Raw genomic sequence first — 14,716 nt, forward strand, 5'->3', positions numbered from 1 at the left:
CCACAGCGGTGGGTGGAGGTCAGCTGGTTGCTTTCTGCAACATGGTGGATAACTTTCAAGGAAAGAGAAAGGCAGAACTAGAATGCCTTGTGTTAATTTTTGTTTGATAATGAAGTTCAATAACCACTACCATTAAGTTCCTACTTAAAAAAGTGTCATGTAACTCTATTTTTCATAGCTAAGAATATGAAAAAGTTAGGTATATGATTCAGAAATTAACCAACACAGGAGCATAGTAAAATCCAAAAAAGGAAATAACCTATATTACAAACATCTTTCAAGAAATATTTATGTAAAAGAAAGGCATATTTTCATTCTATCAGAGTGTTTCCCTTTGGATAATGGAAGTTTTATTCTTTTGGAAATGACGAAATAGTGATAAATAATTTCCCTATTCAAACATCTGATGTGTGGAAAACTATACTCAGTCTGCATCCACAGGTTGGTATATTTTATCTTGCTGGTTTGAGTTATTTTCAAACACCTGAATCTATATTTTAGTAACCTTTGCAAGACAAATACAGTCTTCAGTAGGGGGCACCACAGACGTTTAGTCAGTCGAGAGAAACCATGACTCCCGTCTGCACTGTCTGCCATTTTATCACTAGAGAGGGTGCCAAGAACTACTCACGAATCCATTAATCTGTAATTTAGATACTTGAGAAATATGGATGTATATTTTTCTCTGTCAACACAAGTGATCTAAAGAAGGAGAAAATTATATTGACCATGTTGAAACAAGCTCTTTTCATTAGCTCAGCACCACACCTAGGAAGGTACATCAAGATCCACTTCCTAGCTATATGGTCTGAAGTTGTGACACAAAAGAAGAAAACTGTGCTATTCATATCATTACTATTTTGAATTATGGGTCTTTTCTCAGAAAAAGCCTGCAGAAATGTGTGTGTATGTATACATATATACACACACTCAGACAGAGAGATTGCATATTGATCAAACAATCTTTATCTAGGAATCTTTCATTTTAGTCTCTAGTAAACTTTTGTGTCCAGTAAATTTTCAGTCTGCAACATAAAAAAAGACACATTACTCATTACTGAGAGAATTTATACTTGTAGTTCTGTTATTAATTTCCGTCTCCCTGACCAAATTCAATGCATATTGAAGTCAGTCAAAACTGCTTTACTCGCAGATGCTTACCTAAAATAGTGCCAGCAGGAGTTGGTATGTGGAGGGGAAATCTATGAGAAGAAGGCGTATACTTCACACATTACAAACGATCACTTTCTACATTTACATCTTTCTGTATTATAATGAATATATCTTTGCAAATTTAAATAAATGATCATAAAGGTCAAAAAAAATAGCAGCAGAAAGTATTGACTTTAATTCCAAAAGGCATCTTGACTTATGCTTTTTTTTTTTGTAGAGACAGAGTCTCACTTTATGGCCCTCGGTAGAGTGCCGTGGCATCACACAGCTCACAGCAACCTCCAGCTCCTGGGCTTAAGTGATTCTCTTGCATCAGCCTCCCGAGTAGCTGGGACTACAGGCACTCACCACAATGCCCGGCTATTTTTTTGTTGCAATTTGGCCGGGGCCAGGTTTGAGCCTGCCACCCTTGGTATATGGGGCCGGCGCCTTACCGACTGAACCACAGGCGCCGCCACTAATATTATGCTTTTTATCCTTGTTTATGTAAATCACTGCTGGAAGCTCCAGAATTCTAGGTCTTTGATCTCAGCTTTGCCTCATGCTACTCCCGTAATTGTCTGCACTTTAATTCACTACACATAACTAATTTCCTTTTCTTACATTTCATGCTCCCTAAATTTGAAAATTCTTCCAATGTGCAATCTGGCACTTACCATCCAGCATTAACAAACCCTCAACTGTTAACCTCTTCTCTGAACAATACTGGATATTCAACAAGAAAAATTGTACATGTGTACCTCCAAAGTTTTATAATGGGGCACCACCTTCCTTTTTTCTTCATAGTGATATGAATATCATGGTTTTCATATAGAAATGTGCTTCATATAGAAATGGGCTAGAGAGTGAAAGAGACCTTTTAATGTTTTGTTTTTCCTTTAACCTCACTATTAATTTCAAATTCAATTTTTCATTCTTATCCTATAAATGCTCCCAATTTTGAATCTCATGTTATTAACTTATGTACTATAAAATATCACCCTGGTTGCAGTTATCTATTTACATGAATTTTATTTCCTTTTATTTTTCAGTCACTAACTGTTAGACAAAAATTCTTTTAGGATACTTTCACAAAGGATCGTAATTACAAGATTTCTGGTTATTAGAAGAAAAAAACAATTTCTAAAATAATTTGAAGAGAAAACAAGAAGTAGCAGCTGTAAATGAACAAGTATCCAAATGATAACAACAGTAGCAGGAATGGAAGCTAATGAAAATGGAGAACATGGGCAGCGCCTGTGGCTCAGTGGGTAGGTCACCAGCCCCATATACCAAGGGTGCGGGTTCAAACCTACCCCAACCAAACTGTAACAAAAAATAGCTGGGCTTTGTAGCAGAGACTTATAGTCCTAGCTACTCGGGAGGCTGAGGCAAGAGAATTGCCTAAGCCCAGAAGTTGGAGGTTGCTGTGAGCCATGATATTTTTTCTCAACAAAAGAGTCATAGCACTCTACTGAGAGCAATAAAGTGAGCCTCTATCTCAAAAAAAAAAAAAAAAAAAAGGAAAACATATTCAAATTCTCTAGAAACAAAATATATACACACTCTTAGCCCTATTTAGCCAAATATGAATCAAACATAAATTTAAAAATACGGAAATCCTCAAAAATGTATCTCTAACTTAGTATATCAAGAAGCTACTGGCAGATGGTTTTAATCTAAACATGTAATAATGGAAATTAAATGCAGAAAATTTACCATAAAAGGCAGACAAAGGTAATTCTCAGGAAGATAGTAGAGCAGAGGCCTCTAATTGCTGGTTAAATTGGCCCAGGATGGCTATGAATGCTGTCCCAGACAAAATCATAAACATGTATTGAACACTGTGAGGTGTTTTTGTGATATTTTTCGTAGAACTTGATTGCACAGTTCTTGAGTATGAACTTTGTAGACACCAACATTATGTCCCAATGGCACATAAAATAAACATCCACGCACACTCTCTATTTGCCTATGTGCATGGCTTCAGTTTTATGGTGGTGCATGGTTGCCAGTGTGTTACCTTCCAAGTGTAGACAGTTGATTTAAACACCAACAGACTTTACATTTGCTCATGGTAACTTGGTGAGGCAGGGATTATCAAAACTACTTCAACTTACCACTGCAAAGTTAGGCATTTATGTGATTTGAAGTCAGGTAAGCATTCTTCTTTGATTATTAAGGTACTTCCGCATCCTGGCATCACCTCACACATTGCCCCGGTGCTTTAAAATTGCTCCTGCCTTAGCCCTGCATCAGCAGCCAAGATGCAGAAGAGCCCAAACTTTGCTTTCTATTTTCCTGTCGATTCATATCAATAATAAAAGTAAATATAGTTTCCTATCTACTATTATTTTTCAATCCCAGCATGGATTCGATTCTGTAATGTCTCAAAATAGAACCGCATAAAGAAAAATTACAGATGAAGGAAGATTGTTCATTGAAAAGTAGACAGATGATTTTTGCCAAGACCACTGGTAAGGCACTCTGCTTAATTTGTGGGAACTCCGTGCCAGTCTTCACAGATTACAGTTTAAAAAGGCCGTATATGCAAAAACTTGCTGCCAAACTCAATGCATATGAAGGATTGTGTCATAAGGACAAAATAGCAGAATTGTAAAAGCTTTTTCTCAACAAAAAAGTTTGTAAAAAGCTACAACTCAGATTCCATTGCAAAAACTAGATATGTGATAGCATGTTCACCAAGTCATCATTATCCACCTTAGTTTCAGGTAGCCCACGTGCCTTATTTCAAGATACAAGTCACCACACAAAAATTATCAACCATCCTTGTACTCTGTGTTCATTAGCCACATCCTTGCGGCACCTTCATTAAGATTTTAAGCTGTGTGGGCTTCATTGGTTCCATGACAGAATACATATTTGAAAATAACACCGATTTTTGACTTATCCATGGTTTCATGAAAGTGCTCTAAAACTTTTGAACAATAATCACAAGCCAATGTATGCATTTGGAAGAATGAGGACGTACCTTCACAATAAAAATAAAACAAGAGGCGTCAATGTGAAATGTCAGGGATATCAAAGTACTTAACTTGAAACATGATTCTAAAGGAATAGGACAATATTGATTATTAAGTATGAAAGGTCCCTATTCCTTTAGAATCATGTTTTCTTTTCTTTTTTTTTTTTTTTGTAGAGACAGAGTCTCACTATACTGCCCTCGGGTAGAGTGCCGTGGCATCACACGGCTCACAGCAACCTCTAACTCTTGGGCTTACGGGATTCTCTTGCCTCACCCTCTAGCAGCTGCGACTTAGAATCATGTTTTCAAATGCCAGAATTAAAATACTCCTAAAAGCTACAGCATTCATTTTCTTTGTGGATAAATCAATCTCTTTAATAGGGAAGCAATTTTAACATTTCACAAAATTAACCAATTAAAATCTACCTCTTTATATATGTCACATATTAATTTGACATTTCCCAACTTATTTTGGCTTCATAGGATAAATGTAACATGAGATGTGTAGGGTGAGTAGAAAGTGCCAGGGAAAGGCAGAGCTGTCTAATAGCAATGAATTGTTATCCCAATGAAGGCGTGGTCATTTCTTTCTGGATTTGTACTGGTATCTGATAGGTGACAGGAAACTGTACTCTAACATGGCTTTGTCTCACTACTCTACTCTGGAAATAAATTTGACTCACTATCTAGGTTTGTTCTTCTTCACATAGTGTAATTGAAAATTCCAGTTGTTGGATGGCTTTCCAGGACTGGGTTATTAGTCATTTCACCTATTTTAGTGCTCTTAAAGTAGAAAAGAGTAGAATTTAAAACATGGGAATACTGTTTATTTCCATTTTCATCTGATGGGTATTAAATACATATATTTTCGTGAGGTTCACATTTAAAAATACAATGATCTGTCTATGCCATGCAGTGTTTGGGTCCATGAGAATGAATTTGTGTAAACATGGGACATCACTGCTGTCATCATGAGGTCTGAAGGATCTAAGGATCAAACTCCGAGGAAAGCATTTGTCAATTCTATCTGACACATATGCAAAAGGTCGATTGCTACTATAAATATAAATTAAAATACGTTTTACCTTTAACTACATTTTTCAATGATATTTTGAAATATAACTATTTTCGGTGAAGTACCAAATTAAAATCGTAACAAGTAAAAACTGTCAAAACACCGCAGGTTATTAAAAATAAATGATGAAACTATAAAAATACTAAAGGAGAGTGCAGGGAAAAAAGAAATTGGTCTGGGTGAGTATTTTATGAGGAGGACCCCCCGGGGCAATCGAAGCAGCTTCATAAATACACTACTGGGACTTGATCAAACTAAAAAGCTTCTGCACAGCCAAGAACACAGTAAGGAAAGCAAGCAAACAGCCCTCAGAATGGGAGAAGATATTTGCAGGTTATGTCTTCGACAAAGGTTTAATAACCAGAATCCACAGAGAACTCAAACACATTAGCAAGAATAGAACAAGGGATCCCATCGCAGGCTGGGCAAGGGATTTGAAGAGAAACTTCTCTGAAGAAGACAGGCGCACGGCCTTCAGACATATGAAAAAATGCTCATCATCTTTAATCATCAGAGAAATGCAAATCAAAACTACTTTGAGATACCATCTAACTCCAGTGAGACTAGCCTATATCACAAAATCCCAAGACCAGAGATGTTGGTGTGGATGTGGAGAAAAGGGAACACTTCTACACTGCTGGTGGGAATGCAAATTAATACATCCCTTTTGGAAAGATATATGGAGAACACTTAGAGATCTAAAAATAGATCTGCCATTCAATCCTGTAATTCCTCTGCTGGGGAATTAGAACCCAGAAGACCAAAAATCACATCATAACAAGGATATTTATACCAGAATGTTTACTGCAGCCCAATTCATAATTGCTAAGTCATGGAAGAAGCCTAAGTGCCCATCGATCCACGAATGGATTAATAAATTGTAGTATATGTACACCATGGAATATTACGCAGCCTTAAAGAAAGATGGAGACTTTACCTCTTTCATGTTTACATGGATGGAGCTGGAACATATTCTTCTTAGTAAAGTATCTCAAGAATGGAAGAAAAAGTACCCAATGTACTCAGCCCTACTATGAAACTAATTTAGGGTTTTCACATGAAAGCTATAACCCAGTTATAACCTAAGAATAGGGGGAAGGGGGAAAGGGAGGGGAGGGAGGGGGGAGATGAGTAGAGGGAAGGGGATTGGTGGGATTACACCAGCGGTGCATCTTACAAGGGTATATGTGAAACTTGGTAAACGGTCTGTGAAGCTAGTGAATGATGCCCCATGATTATATCAATGTACACAGCTATGATTTAATAAAAAAAATAAATAAATAAAAAAGAAAAAAAAACAAAGAAGAATATCTATGATATAACATTAAATAAAACCAACAAAACAAGTTGGTAGAAGGGGGCAGGTCGTATGATGCCTGCCAACTGTGTGTGTGTTCAGGTACGTGCTATGTCAGTGTATGCATGTGTGTGTAAACATAAACACAGAGATATATATTCTCAACTCACTGTGACAATGTCTGTTTCTAGGAGGAATGTGTAAAGTGGGGATATGAGGAAGTGGGAAACTTTGACCTCCTATGATTTTGAATTTTTTTTCTTGGTGAATATGTATTACTTCCATTAAAAATAAATTTAAAAACTTAAAAAATAATGAAATTTTATTTTGTAAATATTAATGAATAATGGTGTTATTTGTATGTTGTTGGGTGGCCCAGAAGATTTTGGGAAGGGCTGCAGAACTGGGGTTGGACTCGTGAGCCAAGAGGATGATCACGGCACAGTGAGTGACACTCTCACTGGTCCTGATCAAAGGCACAGTCAGTCTGGATCATTCTCACCACACTTTTGACTCAATATTACCTCCTGTGTATGAGAGCCACTGCTAATTCTGTGAACAGAATATAGATCCTACTGATTTCATGACCTTTATCATAAATGACACATAGCCACTGCTATTTATTTCATTTGGTACTGATTCAATATCTTTTCAAGGCACTAATTTCAGTTTCTTTGGAAAAATACCCAGAAGCATCATCTCTTGATCAGAAAATAGTTCCTCTTTTAGTTCGTTTCGAAACATCTATAATTTTTTTTTTCACAATGGCTGTTCTATTTTACAATGCCAGCAACTGTGCATAAGCGTTCCCTCTTTACACTTTTTTTTTTTTTTTTTTTGTGGTTTTTGGCCGAGGCTGTGTTTGAACCCACCACCTCCAGCATATGGGACTGGCGCCCTATCCCTTTGAGCCACAGGCACCGCCCTACACTTTTTATTAACATTAACCATTTTTTTCTTTTAGATATCAGATTTCCTAGCATGTGTGAGATGAGACTTCATTGTGATTTCTTCGTTCTTAGGAAATCCGAGTCTTTACTGTTCCTGACTGTGTAGGGTTGCTGTGTTTTTCTTGATGGTGCATCATTTCATTTAGCATCAGAAGTATAAACCCAGCATCTTAATTGGAATTCTCTAAAAAGTAGACAAAAGACTCTGCAATCCAAGTGCAAGTAATTCTTGGGAAAATGAAATGATGAAGGTAGTATGGGATTGATAGAGTGAACAATTATCACGAATGCATGTGGTCTGTAGCTAGCTACCATAAAGGGGTATCCAGGCTTAATCCACTGGAGAATACTCCATTAAAGGGTGCAAATGCACACTTCTATCTACCTCAATAATGAGATAAATTCACCTGTTTTTTTTTTAGACACTGCAACTCCCAAGCATCATTGATTCAAGGCTATCCTTGAATAATTCCCCTGTTTAACATCAAAGCCATACAGGAAAGCCATTTTTAGGGATGCAGATTCTAGCTGTTGGAAACTATCCACAGTGTGCAAACTGTCCAGGAAATTTGGGGTGGATGCTTTCCCAGGGTGTGCTTCCTTCTGAGGTTCTCCTGGCTTTAATCAAATTATTTTCCTTCTCCTCATGATCATTGGGAACAAACACTACAGATTACATCACTCACAAATGTAGGGTATTGATGCTGTCACTCAACTGCTATGACTGCAGCTGTGGGAACTAGATGCCCCATCGATTCCTTCCTTATTAGAGAGATAATTCAGGTCTGTTTGTTTATTGGCAAATCTACATGATTGATTTTACTGCAGATCGAAGGTCTAAAAAGGTAAATACCAGTACTTTTGACATTTCTTTGATATGAAACTCTGTTTCATAATTGAGTGACTTCCCAAAAGGAGGGGGACCTTTAACTGCAGAGAAGTTTAACTGAATACACATTCAAGTATAATTATCTTTCATAAATTATTTTAATTTCTTCCCCTCTAGATAACTTTCACAGAAGTGATGGATTTTTTTTAGAAGAACTAAATCTAAGTAATGTACCACAGCCTGCAGATTAATTATATAGCAAGGAATAAACAAACTGGCATTCAGGATATTGATCTTCTATTTCCAGAGCCATTACTTCCTTGGCCAGTGCAGTAGTTAATGTGATTGGCCCCATTCTTCACTTCCCCCTGGATTATACCCTTCGCCATAACTTGAAAGTCCATTCAGAGGTGCACTGTGTGTACTTTCCTGTTTCTTCGTATTGAGTTCAGCCATGTGGTAGCCTTTGACTAACAGAATAAAATGTAAGCGTTGATGGGCCAGTTCTGAGCTTATCTCTCAAGGAGGCCTGCATGTCTCCTGTGCCTAATTAGGCTCCTCTGACATTGCCATGAGGAGGATATGCCTTGGGGAGCTCATAGGACCTCAGATGTTATGGAGGCACGTCTAGATGAGTTTCTGACATAGTTACTGGTAATGAAATCGAATTACCAGATTGATCTGGAGAATTGAATTGTTTTCCCAATGAAAATCCACCAACAAAAGTGAATTGTGGGAAAGAAAATGGTGGCAATGTTCTTCTTGAAAAGTGGCCAATTGCAATTGCTCCTCTGGAGGAACAATGAACTGTCGCTGCTCAGTAGAACACAACAAAGCAAAAATTTTCAGGAAGATTCAGAAAGAGTGGCCAAGGGTAGGACTCCGTGGGGCCATCTTGCACCATGACAATGCATCCACCCACACAGCCGTCATCACCTTTAGGTTCCTGGGTCCACAGAGGCTAAACTTAGGACCCAGCCACCATTCAATCCTGTTCTGGTCCCATGTGATTATTCCCATTCCCTCCAGTCAAAAATCGCATGCATGTAAGAAAGCTCTCCTCTCTGAAGAAGTTGTTCACACCTATGAAAGGGAGCTTACAAAACTTGAAGAAAATGAGGGAAAGAGTGTTTTTAAAAATGGTTTACAAGAAGACAAAAGTGCACAGAAGGTCATGGTGATTATTTTGAGGCGATATAGTAACCAAAATAATTGCGTTTCTTAATTTTTGTATATCTCACAACTTTTGTAGATCCTGAACATAATCTCTCTCTGTCCTCTCTCACACATGTATCCTGCTAGTTCTATATTTATTATATTTATTAATGTAGTAGTAAATTGTACTTAACAATTCTACAAATTACCCAGATGACAAATTTACGACTCATCCTGCCCTATTATTTTGTTAGAATACTTTATCATTCTTTATACCTTTTCCAGTTGGAACCCTTTTTCAATAGCTCCACTACAGACCTAAAAAATACTCTATGAGATAAATGTTCACCATCTTTCTGCTTTGCTTTCACCATCCTCAATCCCAGCCGCTAATCTTTCTTCTTGTGTAATTTGAGATCCTAAAATACAAATCCGATCAGGGAATTCCCCACACATCAATTTTCCAAAATTCAAATAGATCAAATACAAGCTAGTAAATCTTCAGCACACCACTCAAGCTGCATGAGAAGTTGTAGTCCCCAGATGGTACAGTCATCTCCAACTGGCCAGTCCTTTCTCTTTCTCTCCTACACCCCCCCACCTTGGATTCCACAATATTAGCAACATCTCTCAAGGAAAACTTCGGTGACCACCTCCTTTTGTTTTATGCTTTCACAAAATCCTGAACTTCTACAACATGTTTGAATAATAATAATTTTATATACTAATTTTCTCTGAAACACTTAAATTTTATAGTTGAGAACAATTTCTCTTCTGTTTCTTATTCTCTAGCACCTAACAAAATTCTCATTTGTTTACTAAATGTTGTTATATTTCACGAGCAATGAGAAAACCTTACAGAGATTTTAAAAGGACAGTGGTATGATGTCATTGTGTAAAATTTCTGTTAACTGTGAGGCATAGGAACAGGGAAATCCTGGGCCTTGTAGATCTTTTATGAGACTGTGAGGTTATCTAGGTGACATGGTATCTCAGACCAGTGAAAGGACAGGGGAATAGAATGGATTGGACAGATCCCATAAATATTTAAGTGGCAAAATTGGTAAAACAGAACAAGAGTTGAGGCATGGATTGAGGAAAAGGGTAGCAAACAGCTTGAAAATATCAAGTTTATTGGATTAATAAAAACAGTCAGACAGTACTGTGATGTTAGGGAACAGAGGAGAAAAGCTACTTTGGATAAAAGGTACAATATGCTGAGCAGAATTAGGCATTCTATAATAAGTCTTAATGCTAACTTTTATTCTTTAAGTTAATTAAAGAATAAAATATGGTTTGGGTATGTATAATGAAAAATAAGTATCTCACTGGTTAAAGAAGACTTTCAAAGAATATTTTATTTTAGATTTTCAAAGTAGAATTTTCTTTCAAAGGTGATTTCACTAGTTATACTGAAGATGATTCTGAGAAAAGTTACACATAATTTGAAGGGTAATTCACCATGATCTTGAAGTTTAATTTTCCTACCTTTAAATACAATTTTGCATAAGTCTGACATTGCCATAATTGACTTTTATTATGAAGAAAGATGTTTTCTACCCCATTATTGTTTCTAATATTCTATATTGTGTTTTTACTGTTTCTTCTGGCCTATTTACAGGTGTAAACTCAGGTTCAAAGAATGAGACTGTGCTGCCACCTGCTGGAATGTGTGAGAAAATTATTTGCTTTACCAAACGAAATGGCTGAGATGTGCCCTGCAGTAAATAAAAAAATTCATGTCAAGGGTATTTTTCCTAATAAAAGAGTATCAAATGGAAAAAATAATTCTATAATTTTACGTGTGTGTCAAATTTTCCTTCAGTTATGACCAAACCCGTTTTATGCTTTAACATTGTCCTCTCCATGACTTAACTTTTACCCTCATTGGTTTTATAGAACTGTATTGATTCAGTATTAGGTGTAGGATTTGTTATGGTTTGAATTACACGTCGGAAGCCTATTACAAGTTAACTTCAGAAAATAATTAAAATATCCTATTTCACATTGTTTGTGCTTAAAATTGGAATAAAATAATTTATAATTAGTGATTTATACAAAAATTAAATTAAGTAATACCCGAAGAGCGATTGCACAGTGCAGGGGTCATTGAAAGCATTAAAAATGTGACAGCAAGACTTGGAGATAGCAAAAACATTACCGCAGTTTATATAATGTTTAAAAATAGAAATGAAATTCATAATTAATTGTGAACTTTCTTGGTTAGCATGTATTTATTTCTGAAGTCAAAATAGTTTTTATTATCCTAAGTAGGATAATTCACTAATAAAAATTGCATGTAAAAATTAGGTGTAACAGGTATATTAAAACAATTTTAAGTAGTGCTTAATCTTCTTATATGACAATATAATTGTTAATAAGTATGCGCATGTGACTCTTAAAGATCTTAGTGAATTAACTCAACTATGTTACTTATAAGCATTTAAGCTTCCTCCGTGTTTGTTCAAGGCTCATTTCTTTTTATCACTGAAGGATATTGAACTGCATGGAGGTACCACAGTTTGTTTGTACAGTCCACTATAGAAAAGTATATTTAGTGCTTCTAATATTTGACCATTATAAATAAAGCTGCTGGGCGGCGCCTGTGGCTCAGTTGGTAAGGCGCCGGCCCCATATACCGAGGGTGGCGGGTTCAAACCCGGCCCCGGTCAAACTGCAACCAAAAAATAGCCGGGTGTTGTGGTGGGCGCCTGTAGTCCCAGCTACTCGGGAGGCTGAGGCAAGAGAATCGCTTAAGCCCAGGAGTTGGAGGTTGCTGTGAACTGTGTGAGGCCACCGCACTCTACCGAGGGCCATAAAGTGAGACTCTGTCTCTACAAAAAAAAAAATAAATAAATAAAAATAAATAAATAAATAAAGATGCTACAAATATTCATGGGAAGAAATTTGCGTGGACTTTTCAATTCATTTTTGTAAATATGAAGAGGGGTAAATGGCGGATCATTTCATAAAAGTATGTTATAATAAACTACAAACTATCTTCCAAAGTGGCTATATTGGTTTCCTACTAGTGACCACTGCGTTTTTTCTTTCATCTTTACCAGAACTTAATATTGTCTGTGTGTGGAATTTAGCCACTTTCATGGGTATGTAACGGTTTCTTTTTGTGTTAATTTGCAATCCACTAATAACAACTTTTACTTAACCTGTTAATCCAATCCAATGATATTTCTTCTTTATCCTTTGGAGGAAATGGATTACATTGTTTGGTTTTTGAATGTTCCACCAGGCTGGCTTACCTGGAATAAATCCTACTTGTTATGGTATGTATTTATTTTTATATATTGTTGGGTAAGATTTGTTAACATTTGAGGATGTCTGTGTTCCTGGTGATATTTGTCTGTAGTTTGTTTTGTGTTTTTTCCCCGTATTATTATGGGGGTACAGATGATTAGGTTACACTGTTTGCATTTCTAAGGTAAAATTCAAGTTGTAGTGGAGTCCTTCATCCAGGAGGTGTGCTGTGTACCCTCACATTGTGCCCATCAGGCGAGAATCGACCCTTCTCCTTTCCTCTTCCCCTTTTCTCCTTCCCTCCATTCTCTTCCCCCTAACTTGAATATACTTGTGTTTTTCTCACTTGTGAGCATGTAGTTGTTTTTCTATTGGTTCTATATTAGTATTGAATACATTGGATACTTGTTTTTATATGCTTGTGACACTTTGTTTATGTTTGTCTGGTCTTGGTAAATCTGGCCTCATAAAATGAGTTAGGAAGTTATTTCCTCCTCTGCTATTTTCTGGAATATACAACTGATATGAGTCATTCATAATATTTCCTTATGATCCTTTTAATGTCCATAGAATCATTAGTAATGTCTCTCCTTTCATTTCTGTTATTAGCAATCTCTGTTCTTTTTTTCTTGGTTAGCCTAGCTAGAGAAATGTCTAAGTTGTTGAACTTTTTAAAGAACATTGTTTGCATTTTATTGATTTTTCATTTCCAATTTTATTGATTTCTTCTCTCATTTTGTTTTTTGCTTATTTTGAATTGCTTTATGGTGTCCTGAGTTAAAATACTAAAATGATGAATTAAATCTTTTTTGTAACATATGCATTTGATGCTATAAATAACTCTCTAATAATTGTTTTTCTGCATCTCAAAAATTTTAATAAGTTGCATTTCTCTTTTCATTTATTTAATTTAAAAATATTTACAAATTTATTCTAGACTTATTCTCTGACTTGCAAGTTGTGTTGTTTAATTACGGTATATTTGAACTTTTTCAATAATATTTAGTTATTGATCTCTAATTCTCGTTTGGTGAAAATATATACTTTAATTTTTTAAAAATTTCTTCTGGTGTTTGTTATTGACAAGAATTTAGTTTATTTTGGTTGATATTTAATATCAACTTGAGAAGAATGTGTGTGCTGCTGTTACTGATTGAAGTCTTCTGAAAACATGAAGTATACCCAGTTAATTGATGGCGCCCAGTTCACCCATATACATTTAGTCCAACTATACTGATTTTCTGCTTCCTTGAAGTGTCAGCTACAGATGAGGGGTATTGGCATTTCCTATTATAATAGTGGATTTGTGTCTATCTCCTTGCTGGTCTATGAATGCTTGCCTTACATGTTTTGGCATTGGGTTTAGACACGATCACCTTGAGGATTGTTGTATCTTCTTAAGAATTAACCACTTTTTTATAACATAGTGTCTCTCGTTATACCTGGCATTTCTACTTACTCTAAAGTATCATTTATCTAAAATTAATATAACTTCAAGTTATGGGATGAATTGTGTTTTTCTAAAATTCTTATGTTGAAGTCCTAACTACCAACATCTCAGAATGTGACTGCTTTTGGAAATAGGGTCTTTAAAGTGATAATTAAGTTAAAAAGAGATTAATAGTATGGCCATTAATCCAATATTCTTTATGTCAATTACAAAAGAGAAATTCAGGACATAAACAAACATCCAGAGAGTAGACCATGTGAAGACATAGAAAGTGAATGACCATCTACAAGCACAGAAAAAGAGCTTTAAAAGAAACCAAACCTGACATTACCTTGGTCTTAGACTCTCAGCCTCCAGAGTTGTGAGAAGATAATTTTCTGTTGTTTAAGGCATCCAGTCTGTGGTACTCTCTAAATAATAAGCTCTAGAAAATGAAGACAGTGGCTCAGTTTCTTCACATAACTGCTAGCATGGCACTTCTTCCTCTGTTCCTTTACTTGTAATCTGTGTCTTAATTTTAAAGGGATTTCATGCATGTAAGATATAATTGGACCTTGACTTCTTATC

The sequence above is a fragment of the Nycticebus coucang genome, chromosome 15 (genome assembly GCF_027406575.1).
Source record: "Nycticebus coucang isolate mNycCou1 chromosome 15, mNycCou1.pri, whole genome shotgun sequence".
Taxonomy (NCBI): Eukaryota; Metazoa; Chordata; class Mammalia; order Primates; family Lorisidae; genus Nycticebus; species Nycticebus coucang.